This window comes from Oncorhynchus masou, chromosome 18 (genome assembly GCF_036934945.1).
Source record: "Oncorhynchus masou masou isolate Uvic2021 chromosome 18, UVic_Omas_1.1, whole genome shotgun sequence".
Lineage (NCBI taxonomy): Eukaryota > Metazoa > Chordata > Actinopteri > Salmoniformes > Salmonidae > Oncorhynchus > Oncorhynchus masou.
In genome coordinates, this window is record NC_088229.1 from 39,570,617 (window position 1) to 39,584,652 (window position 14,036).

The following is a 14,036-nucleotide window of genomic DNA, read 5'->3' on the forward strand; positions in this document are numbered from 1 at the left end:
TTTTTTCGGATCATTACTCAGTAGACTACTAACCTACTGGGTGAAATCTCTTGCAAATATAATGGCAAAAATATATATAATTCCCTCGATCAATTAACCTAGAATGAAATGTGTTACTGTTTAGGAATAGAGGAAATGTGGGCTTGTCGGAATGAAGAGCATATCAGATTGTAAAAGCTTCCATTTCATAACTTGAAAACCCATAGTAATTGGACAACAATTTAAAATTGGTTCATTTTATGACTTTGGCCATGCTTCTTGGCTGTTTGATATTTAGGCCGAATTAATCATATTGCCTCATTTATATGGTATAGCAATTGGATATTACATGTTTGTTTTTAAAGTGCAGTTTAGCTCAACGTGTAGCAAAAGCAAAACCATACTTGAATCAACATAATAATAACCAGTTTGCACAATTAATGTATTATTTAACTTTATTCATATTAATGTGTTACGCAAACTCGACCCTGTGTCTCACTCAATTTGTTCCCCCTCGTCGAAATGTTTAAACATTTTGGCAGTGCGTTTCCGGAACTCTCGTATTGGTTTTTTTGTTGTTGTTTGTATTCCTGAAGGGGACCGATAGCATCGCTGTTCCTCAAAAAACTGATTAAAGAAATTTCAACCTGCATGTAACTGAACATTTATTGAAAATTGAATGTAAATTATTCAAGACCTTTCACGCAGTGAATACGAAAGGTGAGCATACTTTTTTCGTTTACATGCCTAATTTAATTGTGGGGGTTTCATTGTGGGGACATTGGGTCGTGTTTTGGCTGTCTGTGTCAACTGGGCAATGGGAGCCTTGTGCACATCGCTGGTGTTCAGACTGCATTGCCATTGGGGTGAGCGCGTGTTATGAAACGCGTGGGTTTTCGTAACGACAGTCAGCGTGTTCCGGAGTCGAGTCGGGGGGGGCAAAGCATTGGTCATGGAGGATGGTTTATTGTTGCAATTCTACAACAGACAAAATAACAATTAACTTCCAATAGTGAGTTATAATAATTATGGCATACTAACAGTGAGATCTGAAATTCAAAACTAGTTTAACCTGTGGTTTTGGCGGTGTTGTTTTGATGTGACACAAGAACGTATATAACTTATGTTATATTGTGTACATTTTGTTTAGGTAATTTAGTCTATCTGCCTCAACATCTTACCTCCATTTTTTTTTGTTGAATAACCATATTTTGCGAGAATAAGAATTGGGATTTAGTCCTACCAGAGATTCAACTATCTAAATGTGGTGTTAATGGGATTGAAAGGTGTGTTGTGCTGAGTGATTAGGCTCTTTGCCCTGCCCTGATCCCCTGGTTTTAACAGTTTATTTGGTTGAAAGGAATTCCAGTACATTTGCTTAATCTCCCTTTTAGATCATGTATGTAATGAACTCTATCTACCAGTCCCAGATGTATTTGAAAGTAATTGAAATACCCTAAATAGTATTTGAACCCAGTTCTGTCCCAGGCACAACATTGCGTGTTCTGTGAAGAAGAAACTGTCTGTTCTGTCTTTTTAGTCCATCACACTTCTTCTTTCTCCTTTTCTCTTGTAATCTATTTTTTTTTGGTCAATTTGTGTTCAAGCTGCCACATCAGCTCCATGTCCATTGTCATGTTGACCAGCCATGATGATTTCTGCAGCAGTTGATTTCTTTACCTTTAATCAACCACCCCATTAGCTTTGTGATTGCCGTAAGTGTCTTTTCTTACCCCACTTGGTGCATGCTGAAAAGTCTTGACCAACACAAGACAACGATGTGCTCAGAGTATGTCTATACCCTCTGCCTTTTCTCCCCTCAGTTCAACACACGGATACCAGATGTGATCTGTCGGGAACATTTTTAAAAGGCCCTCTCCTTTTAGAGCGTCCGAGGGTGGCTGCTGCCGGCGCTCGCTCACTCACTCTGTTCCTGCTAACAAGCACAGCGGGAGACCGCGGGCGAGGGAGGGTGACATGACACCTAGCCCAACTGTCTCTCCTACGCACTCGCCTCACTCCCTGTCTGCCTGAAAAGAGGAGCAGCACTCCTCCTCCTGTTTATCTCCACCCTCAAACTCCCCAAACTCTGTCCCTTCCTTGTCTCCTCTTAATCATGAGGTTTGTGCACTGTCCCCTCCCTCGTACACCCAACAGGCTAAGTCCCTGATACAGGTGTAAAGACACATGTAGAAATATACACTAAATGGCTCTAGAGCTGCACCATCTCTGCTCTTCTTGCTGAACCTCATCCGCCCTAGCTCCATTATTTATGTCCAAATGGTCTGTACGTGGTACGTACTGTTCTGTACTAGGTGGAGGGGTATCTTTCCGCCTGGGTAAAGGCTTCTCTGAAGAGTAAGTAGAGGTCAAAAAGAGAGCCCAGCAGAACAGATATAGGCATATCACTCACATGGCCTATATGAGATCCCAGCAGACAGTCCATAGACGGGGATCACCATGATTCTTATACTTGGAATGTTCTGGTTTATGTAATTGAGTAGCTGCCAGTAAGACTGGGATTTTATAACACTTAACTGTTTTGTGTGTATGTTCGAGGTCAAATTTGTCCATGTTTTCCATTTCCTGAAAATGTTTACTTTTGGAGATAGGTTCTCTTTTGACCGCGATGCTTCGTTGATTGATTCATTTTCCAACAAATACATTTTTATAGTGACCATTTTTTAGTTTTTCAATTACTAGTCACTAGCTAATTCACTCAGGATATTGTTAAATGCATGTTTTATGTGCACAATCTTGTCATTTTATTGGCTAACTGTTCTAAGATCCACAGGGGTCCTTTGTCAAGACGCCAGTTGACCGCCGAGTCCGTTGAAGAGCTCTTTTTGAGCGCTTTCTGAAACCAAATAAATAAGACCACTGTTTTTGCCTGTTTCTTGATGGAACAGTCTAAAATATTTAGAGGCTAAGGTCATTGATATAATAGCCTGTCGTTCTGGCACTTTTAAGGCTGCTGATTTAAATGTTTTTAGGTCATCTCCCTATCTCTATAACTGCTCAACATTCACAACTTAAAAACAACTTAAGATATCTTTGTTTTTACTTCGTATAGTGTGTGTGTGTGTGTGCACGTTTGTGCGTTGAATAGAAGATGGGAAGGGGTTGTGCATGTGTGTATGCCCATCTCTTTGGGTACATGTGGGTCGCTGGATATGGTGTCCGTCTGTCTGCTGAGTGTATACAAGCAGTCTGTTTGAATGGTAAGGGAAGGTAGGGTGTCTGTCCGAACCTAGGCGACAGCACCACTGTTGATGATGTACCAGTGAGCAAGGGATTGTTCAACAGAAACCCTGTTTGTCCCCACCAACCCACACAGGGATATACAATCCCCTCCCAGACCACTCCTTTTAGTTCTCCTTCCTTACCGAATCCGTCTGTTGTGTCCAAGTGACCCTTTGCTAAAACCCGATTGATGGTACTTCTTCTCTGCTCACTCAGATCATAGTTTTTTTCACATCCACTATAGTTTATTGGTGTAGAGAAGATAGTCATGTTGTACAACCTATTTAAAAAAAAAACAAAAAAAATGACACAATAGAATTGTGTGGCCTTACATATCTCTGGAGTTTGGTGACGTGTGTCTGTTCCTCAGGTACGTGGGAGGGGATTAGGCTTCCTGTTTTAGAAAATCCTCTGTTGGCATTGGGTTTATCTCCTAAAAATACCTTGGGGACCCGGGGTCAGCATTGTTCACCGCAGCGGGTCACAAACGGAGAAGCTTTTAATAGAGTCATCAGGGAGCTATTTTCAATCTGCCCCCGTCTGCCTGCCTCGCCACTAGGCTGAATGTAAGCTAATGATCTATCTGGGTACTAGAACTGGCACGACAAACGGAACATTATTGACACCGATCGCAGTAGTTTTGCTGATATCGTTCATTACGATAAGTAGCCTATAATAGAGAAATGTGACGTTTGAAATGAAATGTTTGCTAACATGGGTGATTGTTAATGGGACAATTGATGACCACAACCATCAAACTACTAGTAGTAGTAGTTTAAAAGATAAAACTGTGGTGCACATTAAAGACCTGCTCAGGTACTTTGGCAACTACCAAGTATTTTTTTTAAACCTCTTGCTTTGGGGCTGGATGTGTCAATATGTAGTTCATACCTGCATAATCTATGAACAGAATTACTGTCTTACCTTAATTAGCCACAACATTTGAAAGTGACTGTTTTTCTGGAAGCCCTACCGAGCCTTTTCCCCTACATTTTCTCCCACGTGGGCCAGCCCCCTAGCATTTCGAGTTCTAGCGAATGAGCTTCAACCCGTCGCCATTTTAGTGATCGCTAGCAAGGTGCACACAGCAGAGCGAGCGAGCGCGCAATGACGTGGTGCACATATCTGCACATGTGACGTGTTCCGCAATTTCCTGGGACCACTCTTGGCCCATGAGGGCTACTTTCAGAACTTCTGGCTAAAGAGTATACAAAAGTACCAGATAATCTCTTTAACGTTATAAACATATGTGACTCGACACCTGGATTTGGTCTTATGTAACAATATTTTGAAATGGTGTTTATTACATTATGAAAGTAGCGACTCTGAGCTAGAAATTGGTATATCATACACTGCATTTGTAGAACAATGGGAAAGTAATCCTGCTTCGAAAGTTGATCAACTTGTAAACTCACTTTTCAGAAAAACACCTTTGAATGTTTTGCTATCTAGTGAAGAGCGCTTCTTTGTCTATGCCCATTCAGCATCGTTCACACCCTAAGCTTTAGCTCCACCTATCTCGTTTCGCTCTCTCGAAGCACACACACTTGAAGCTCTGCTGGCAACAATTGCAATACGCTTGTTTGCAGACATTTACTGATGGGTGTTGTACACACGTCTCGTAACTTTAGCTAACGAGCCAGCCAACCAACGTTAACAAGTTAAACAATAAACAGTGCCAACAATGCCACAGTGCTGAGAGCAAACCAACCATGTTCAATGTTAGCTAGATAACATTAGGCTCTTATTAGAACAGCACAAGACTCTGGGAAACAAATGATAACGTCAGCTAGGGAGCCAGCCAGCTAAGGTTAGCTAGCTAGCGAACAGTACGCTAGCTTGAAATGAAACCACTTTCTGTCAATTTGTCTAGCGTTACATGTTTATCTTAAATGTATACATCATTGTGCATTTGAAGATGTAATCCGGAGACAGGTGTTTCCTCCATCTCTTTAGCGATCATACTCTAATTCCACTGATATCAAAACGTGAGCCACACTTTTATGCAGCTCCACTACACAATATGTTTTTTTTTTTACCGTTTTCGACAGGATTACCAACACAGACTGATGAGCTTCTATGGCAAACCAATCCAAACTCCTCTGTCGGCATGTCCAGCCCACTCATTATCTCAGTCAATCATGGCTAGTGGGAAGGTTGCTCACTTTTTCTGTGGCTTAACCAACAAGGCTCATAATTTAACAATTGTATTCGTATTTACAGATGGCGTACAAGTTTGTTATTAAGGCACATGAAAGTTCACATGTTCAAGAAGGCATTTCTGCCCAAAAAACACATTTTGATTTAAAAAAAAAACAATTACGTTCAAACGGCTCCCCTGTGAAGTAGTGACTTGTGACATACGCCTAGTTTTCTGAATCTGGTCACATGTTCTATTGATCATTATCACATAAATTCAGGCAGTTTATTGTTATGGATTTTTCTCTGTATCGGCCAGCTCTACTGGCTATTATGTGTATTTGGGGAGGGGGGGGGGGTGTTGTTAAATCTATTTACGTTATGAACCACCAAAGCAAAACAATTGTTTGATGACATTACTTTTATATATTTTTTCTCTCTCTGTAGATAGTTTAGTCTTACCCAACATGCCTTTTTTGTTTATACAAACAAATTGATCAGCTTAAGTTGAGCTTGTCAAAGTAATTTTTTCAATCTTTACTTAGTGATGAAATGGTAGAGGTTACTGATACAAAGAGTTTTGGAGGTACACCACATTGTAGACCGACTGTATCAAAGGGTCAGACTCACATCCATATTTAGCTATACATCAGAAGGGCTACACTGCCCACTTCCCCCTATGTGTCCCTTTTGATGCATGCCCTTTAGGTGTTCATCAAAGTGCCCGACTGAGGCTCTGTGCCCTGGGAGACAGACAGGTCTCTGGACATCAGAGGGGACTTCCCACTGTGCCCTGGACTGTATACTGTACTGTAGTATGGAACTAGGCCCATTTCAATGTTCACTGCTGGATTTCCTTTTTGTGATTTTATAAGGACAAGCAGGAACAGGGCATTCAACCTACACTGACGTGCATGCCTAACTGTGTGTGCATCTTTGTTTAAGCATATCTCGTAAAACTTTACTTGTAAATAACAGAGGCATTAGCCAGCTCTTATGTAAGTCAGCTTATATAAGCAGCTGTCTTTCGTTTCAGTGGCCTCCTTAAGCATTCTCCACCCCCCACCCCCCTTCACTTTTCTTGCCTTCGCAGATGAAAAAATGCCTTTCACTCCCTCTTTCTCTTTTGGTGGAAGAGAGTTGCAACCATTGTGTTGAAGTGGCTTAGGCAACACGACACGTACAAAATTAACTCGACAAACCCTGCCCCCCCCCCCCCCGACCACCACCACCACCACCACCCTAAGGGACATGGTAGACACACAGAGGTGTGTGACATCTCACATTATGTGTGTGTGTGCCTTTATCTCAACGTGTGTGTTTATATGTGTGAGGAAGTGACGAGGAAACTGTAGCGAGATTCTATGGCGGGGACAATACCAGTATCTCTATCTTTTTTTTCCAAGGCGAAAATGAAAACATGAGGCAGATCAAACTCTTTGGTCCTTTTCAAAAACATGCATTTGTAAAATATTGTGTGCTCTAGCTTGTAAAATACACTGAGTGTACAAAACATTAGGAACACCTGCTCTTTCCATTAGACTGAACAGGTGAATCCAGGTGAAAGCTATGGTCCCTTATTGATGTCACTTGTTAAATCCACTAAAAACAGTGTAGATGAAAGGGAGGACACATGTTAAGCCTATAGAAATTGAAATCTGCATGGTGCATGTGTGCCATTCAGAGGGTGAATGGGCAAGACAAAATATTTAAGTGCCTTTGAACGGAGTATGGAAATAGGTGCCAGGTGCACTGTTTTGAGTGTGTCAAGAACTGCAATGCTGCTGGGTTTTTAACGCTGAACAGTTCCCGTGTGTATCATGAATGGTCCACTGCCCAAAGGACATCTAGCCAACTTGACACAACTGTGGAATACTTTTGACACCTTGTAGAGTCCATGCCCCGACTAATTGATGCTGTTCTAAGAGCAAAAGGGGGTGCAATTCAAAATTAGGAAGGTGTTCCTAATGATTTGTACACTCAGTGTAAATACATGTAATTCTGAATGACAACATAATGTTTGTTTCCAACACTGAGGCTAATTTTCCGAAAGAAGTCAACGCCGCTTCGTGTTTTGAGACAGCATAACCGGAAGGGACTTTTTCGCAGGTTAGGAGAATTAATGTAGCATGTTAGGAGAATTTGGTTAAGGTTCGAGAAAATGCTCTCCTAACCTGCTACGAAAATAAACTTCTGTGCGTAGCTGTATCAAAGTGTCGTGTTTTTAAGGAGTCCCAACTGCAGCCCTATGCGACTCCTCTCGCTTCCTGTTTCCAGCCTGGTGGCCTTGTCCCCCATGACCTCCAGTCCGGCTGTTTGGCTCTGTCCTGAGGGTGCTGCGGTCTGGCCTGGACTCTGGCGCTGTCCTGAGGGTGCTGGGGGCTTGGCTCATATCCTTCTGACCATGTCTGTGGTGTCCCTTGACCCTGCGTTACCTCATCTAGAATCTAGATGATGTTGTGTGGCCCTATTTTAGCAGGGTTTAGTCTATGTACTCCCTCCCTCGTTTGGCATGTGGGTTTTGAGGACACGAGACAACCAGACCTCAACCCCTCCCCCAACCCGTCCCAGATGGTCTCCATTGCTGCCGGGGATTCATTCAGGACGAGGATACAATGCATGTTTGAAATGTCATAACTCCTTAGATTAGATTAACTTTATTACTTTATTATCCCACCAGGGGGAAATTTGTTTGGTCATGTGCTTAAAAGACAAACACAGAATGGTACACAATAAAATTGATATGAAAAGTGCAATGGGTTACATATTTACAGTGGATGTTCAATCAACACTCCCTTCAAACCAATCAATAGTCTTTGCTAAGTCTTTCCATTATACAGCCTAATGGCTGAAAGTCCCTGTATCTATTTGTTTCTTTTCAATAAGTATTTTCCCCCCAGTCAGGCTGCGGCTGCTTTGGGTGAATTTAAGAGGAAGTCGGCACTGTCCTTTTTAGATTTATACTTCCGTAGTATGTTTGTCATGTTTTTGGAGTATGAGATTTGTGTACTGGCTGTTGGCCGACTCTTGGCCTATACCATTTATCTTGCCCACTGTTTTTATGTGTTGCTGCAGTTTGGTCTTGCACATAACAGGCCAAATGATACTCTCCAGGACAGATTTGTAAAACATCTGCAAGATATGGCGATCAACATTGCAATAGATCAGTTTAGGCATGGGCGGTATCCATGATGATGTATTGCCATCATAATGACATTGTGCTATAGCGGGATATTTGGTCATACTGACACTGAACACAACGGGCGCTATTTTCAAATCCCACTGAGCTTTTGTAATCTGAAGGTTAGCATTGCTAACAAGTACATGGAGAGTCCCCATAGAGAATGCTAACGAAGCTCTGGCCTAAAAATGCTACTCAGTTTTCTGCATGCACAAAACAAACATTTGACAGCAAGGCTCTTGATCCCGAAGGGGATTCTCTGCTGTTAACAAGCAAAGCTGGATTTTGGAAGAAGCTAACCACTTAGCCAGATAGCTAACAAGCTACTGAATTAGCAAACCAATTGTGCAACTGCAGAACATTTAGCACATTTTAAACAGTTAATATTTATAAAAATCTACCTGTCAAACATTTAGTTGTTAATTCCATACGGTAACTAGATCACCTGGTGCGAGCTGCACAACAGTGAGCTACTCACAAGTCTCCGGTCTCATTGTGTGCTTGGAAACAAACGCCACATGACTGGGCACTACCAGTAAGCTTCATAATGAAAAATTGTGACATGTAAAATGAAGACAGCGATCTACTTTATCTTCCACCGTATTGCACAAGTTGACTACAGGTATTTACTTAAAAAGTAGATGCAAATATTCAAATGTATTTATAAAAGCTTGACAGTATTGAAAACCATTCTGTTTTTTGTGTGTTTTTTTTCCAAAATACCCCGGGATACAGTATAATGCCCAAACCTTGTTCAGGTTGTGCAAAAAGAACATTCTCTGTTGTCGTGTTTTCTTTGAATTTCAGTTTCTCAATTCCCAGGCATGTGGTCACTACATTGACTGGTTTCCCCCGTTGATCTTCGTGAGGGGTAGTGCAGTTTTTCCCCCATACTCTACATGGAGAAAGAGACACTTATATTATACACAAACCATATATTTCTATACAATCGTTTCACAAACCAAGGTCATGTACCGGTGAATAGGGCTTGTTGTGTCTTGTCTGAAAAGGCAGCCCCTCTCCCTGTAGAATTGAAACAGTGACCCAATCCCTTCCTGGGAAGCTAACAAGGTCATTGTTAACCTTCCAATTAGCTTGCTCTTTTGTTACGGATAATTCCTCCATTGCTATCCTCTTCCCACCAACCATAATTTTCTTCCTTGAATTCAAGTCTCTATAGCTGGAAGTTGTGTTCTATGAGCTACCTAGCGTCTGTGTTTTAGAAAGTTCCTTAAAAGCTCTTTGCTCACGGTTGTGTCGGCTAACCTGACATTGAAGCTGGGTTGGATCACGATGGTATGCACTGCATTGGCACAGAAAAAGGCTGTGAGTGATGTGAATTTAATTTCACCAAGCTGAGTGATGAGCTCGAAAATGCATCATGAGACCTTTGCCTTTCAGGAATAAGCTGCTGCCAGCGTCTTTCATTCTGCTGTTTGACTCTTCCCAGGGATCCACAACTCTGACAAGTCTTCCCTCTAGTCTGTTTGTGTTTTACATCTTTTGTGTGTGTGTTCGGGCCGCTTCTTTGTCTACAGTATTTCTTTGACAAAACAGCAGTACGATTCATCAGTGAAAACCCCACAGGAGGAGTTGTGGAAAGGAAGAAAGATGAGGGTTTCTTTCCCTCTCTATAGTTGTTTTTATCAAAAGGAGCCTAAAGCAAAATCTGCTAGCCTGATTGCCAGACCTGTATGCTTTAGCTAAGTCCTAAATGAAAAACATGTGTTGATGCTAGCCATTAGGATAGCCTATGTGATCTAGCATGACAACAAATACAACAGAGTTGGCTAAATCACAAATAGGTTTTTGACTAACTATAACTGAAGTTAGTGCAATGTTTCTCATCCAGGCCCTCTGGTATCATTAAGATGTCAATTGAAGACTAACTCCTGCACTATAGTGTACACCTGGGGTCTATAACAGGTCGATCGTGAGTTACCAGCCCACCTATGAGTAGCTCGCCAAACAAATCGGAAAGTACATTCAATTTTAGCCTTCAGAACCATAGCTAATATGGCACATACCTCACTCGCTAGATGCACAATTAAAGGGGAATTTAGTTCCTCTATGAACAATTGTAATTTTGAGAGTGAACCTCACCCCCCCCCAAAAAAAATATCTAAAAGTGAGAATATCATTTGGGAAAATATCAACCAGAATTCGGGGGAAAAGATCACATTTTACAGGGCCCCCTTTAGAGTTTATGAACCATTATTTTTAACATGTGTATTGGCAGAAAATGTAGGGCACTACTTTCTCTTGTACGCTAAGGACCTGGGGAAGAGTTGCGGCAAAGAGTTGCAGGGGAGTGGTGAAGAGCAGAATATTCCTATTTGAAATCTAAAAAACAAATGACTAGCTTTCATGCTAGAAAAGGTTGGCTATCCCTGGTATACACAGTGTACATGGATAAACATAGGGCCCTATAAAATCCGGAATAAAGACATTTAACAGAATTCAACGATATAAAAAATATGTAGAAAAAAAGGAAATGGGGAAGCGCTGCTAAGGTACACAATAGTAGATTTTGGTAGACAGAAGGTGCTCTTTGGTAAAAGGAGTAAATTGGTCATCAAAAAGAAAGGAGGACCAAGGCACTCTTCATATAATGAATTAAAATCCCATTATCTGTATGGCATGTCCAATGGAAACAAAGTTGAACCATTTTTACTTTGTTTCTGTTGAATATAAAAATATGCATTGAACTTAATAGGACATTTTTATTAAATCATTGACCTTATTAGAAAATGTAATTGTTTGCCCAAGAGAATCATAAGACATGAACAAAATGCGTTAGTGTTTCGTATTTTCATGCAACTTTCTGTAACTGCACAGGAATAGCCCTGTCTCTGTGTATGTGGGCGGCGCACACGCAGGTCTACACTTTGTGTAGCTGGTAGCGATTATGCTAATAGTAACCTTCTGGTAGAGGTGGAAAGGCTTTCCCAGAAATATTCTCTATGTAATGTTAACTACAAAGTAGCTGGCAGAATGAAATCATGATTATTTGCATCAATCCAGTGGCCATTTTTTTGCAAACTTTGCAATCACACGAGCGCTACAGCAACACCGGGTGACTACATCCAAAAATGGAAAATTCTTCAATTTTTCCCAGGCTTAAAAAATTGTCTCCTGATGTGGTTTAAACATTATTGCGGACTTAGAAAAACAACAAAATTGGATGTCCTATATAAAAAAATAAGTGAGATTTGAGAGCCCTATAAAAACCGTACACATACCCCTTTAATGTAACTGGGGTTGTACTGTATGTATCCCAGTGTTTCTGTGAGGTAGGAATGCCCTTAGACATGATTGGACTCACTGTGTCTACAGGTCTGGTCCTGTCAGTAAACAGTGTATCGTAATTCAACCCTGACACATTGTTAGCCTTGGCATATACTTCTAGCTCTGCCTCTCTCTGCTGCCCAGTTATGCAAAGACTGTTAATTGCATTACATCACAAGGAGTGATGTATTGTTTTTCCATTACATAAGGCCAAGTCAGTGCTGTTTAAGATGAGGGAGGACAGTTTATTTTTTTCTTTGTATGTTTGGCCTTATTTCTATTACAGCATATTGGATGACTCATTCATATTCCATTCACCCAGCTCAATGTAACAGTGATAGGTTTAGGCTACTACATGATTCTCAAATTTTCCCTATACCCATCATGAGGTTTCAACAACCAAGCCTATGAATGAAAGTTTACAATGTAGGTGGACACAGGTGGAGACACATTTCAGGCGACAGACAGTGACATTCAATACCACCTTACATACTCTTGCCTTCATCTAGCTTGATATAGGGTGTAATCATTAGTCCAACAGTTGCAAACAAAGAGTTTCTATTGGACAAATTCAGATGTTTATCCACGTTTTTGTTCTGTTTTGCGTCCATCTAAAAAAACTTTTTTTTCAACAGAATCGGCGGAATGAATACACCCCTTATCACGCGTAGACACAGTTCACTTTCATAGCAACAACGTTATTCTATTGGTCAGTTTGTCGTTTTTTTGCGAGGAAAAAAATAGCCTATTCCAAACAGACTCTGGGACAGTTGTGGGGTGATATCCCAAAATAATACAACCAGTAGGCCAACAGGCTGCATAAAAAATACGCTTTAAAAAGCAATGAGTCTTATGCATCGGATCAGAACGTTTAGCTTAAAATGTTGATATACTATTTCTTCACATTATAAGCGCAGTAATGCACACAAGGCAGTAAACTACGCGCAAATGTTTGCTCCACAATGCAATTAGCGGGAAACACTGTTGTAAAAAGTGGTTTCTTGTGACAGAGATTAAAATATCTGTTAAAAATGTTGAGGGGATATGTACAGATGCAACAACTAGCATAGGTTGCTAATATGACTGGGATTGTGCCTTTGGCTACTAGACAATGAAAGATAGTTGATTTTAGAACCAGAGAGAAATAGGCTACTGGTTTTAATGTCATATGGAAGTAAGTCTCTTTATAAAATTGCCTTTATGTTTCCATGGATTTTAATTTGACGCAAGGTAAGACATGCCTCGTAATGTAAAACTTTTAGGTTTCAAACAGTTAAGTATACGTTTGAAAATACGTACTGCCTCCAGCTCATTGTAAAGTGGTGTGTGTGAAGCGCTGAAGCCTGCCTACCGTTGCCTATATGCACTTGAATAGCGAATGGGATCGCGCTTCAATTACCAGTTGAAATTAAAATGGTAGCTATTTTTAATCGTGGCCTTAAACAGTTAACACGCGGTTGCGCTTAGAATTGTTACGCAATGATTATAAAAGCACGCTTCATTCCAGCAGCAACAAATGAGCAGTTTGAGAAGCTCTGGCAACAGCTCTCTTGCGCCATCTGACAGATTTTCCGTTTACAAGCCGTTTATAAGCATGACCGGTCAAGTGTATTTCCATTGACTGGTATTTCCATCAATGACTAGGCAAAAAAAATATATATTTTACAAAGGGATTTTCTTTCTTCTCCCGGACAATTGGCCGGCTCCCTGGTGTGTGTGTGTGTGCTTTGAATAGTGCAGTGTTGCCAACTCCTCAGTAAAGAAAGTAGCTATTGGCTGTCCTAAAAGTCGCTAAATGACGCCATCGTCTAATTTGCATAATTGGCCATGTAATTGTGATGGACGCTGTAGGAGAGGAATAACGTCGTGAGAGAGACAAAAAGTGAGTAAAAACACCCTAAATATGTTTAGAACTACAAATGAACTTTCGGCATTCTTGTTGTTGTTTTTTTTATGTCACAATTCCAACCCTCCTCCTTTATCCAGGCTTGGGACCGGCAAAAGTGATCCAAAAGAGACACTCTGGCGGAGTTACTTAGTTTAGTTTTCTTAATTTGGTTTGTTTTTTAACCTTATGGTCCACGTAAGAGCCTACAACAAGTCACAGTAAAACATGAACATTTTTAACCATAGCATTTGGACCAAAAAGAGACAATAGAAAAAAACTGTCAATGGCAATGTGAGAAAATGATGGTAACTAGTCTGG

The 14,036-nt window shown here is 40.8% G+C and overlaps 1 protein-coding gene across 2 annotated transcripts in view; it reads left to right on the plus strand.

The window, feature by feature from the left end:
* Positions 1–514: 514 nt before the first annotated feature.
* Positions 515–14,036, plus strand: part of LOC135504566 (helicase ARIP4-like) — a 65,518-nt gene continuing 51,996 nt past the window's right edge. For both annotated transcript variants that reach the window (XM_064923271.1, XM_064923272.1), the window contains exon 1: positions 515–699. The gene's annotated coding sequence lies outside the window, so the exon portion shown is untranslated. The remainder of the gene's footprint in view (positions 700–14,036) is intronic.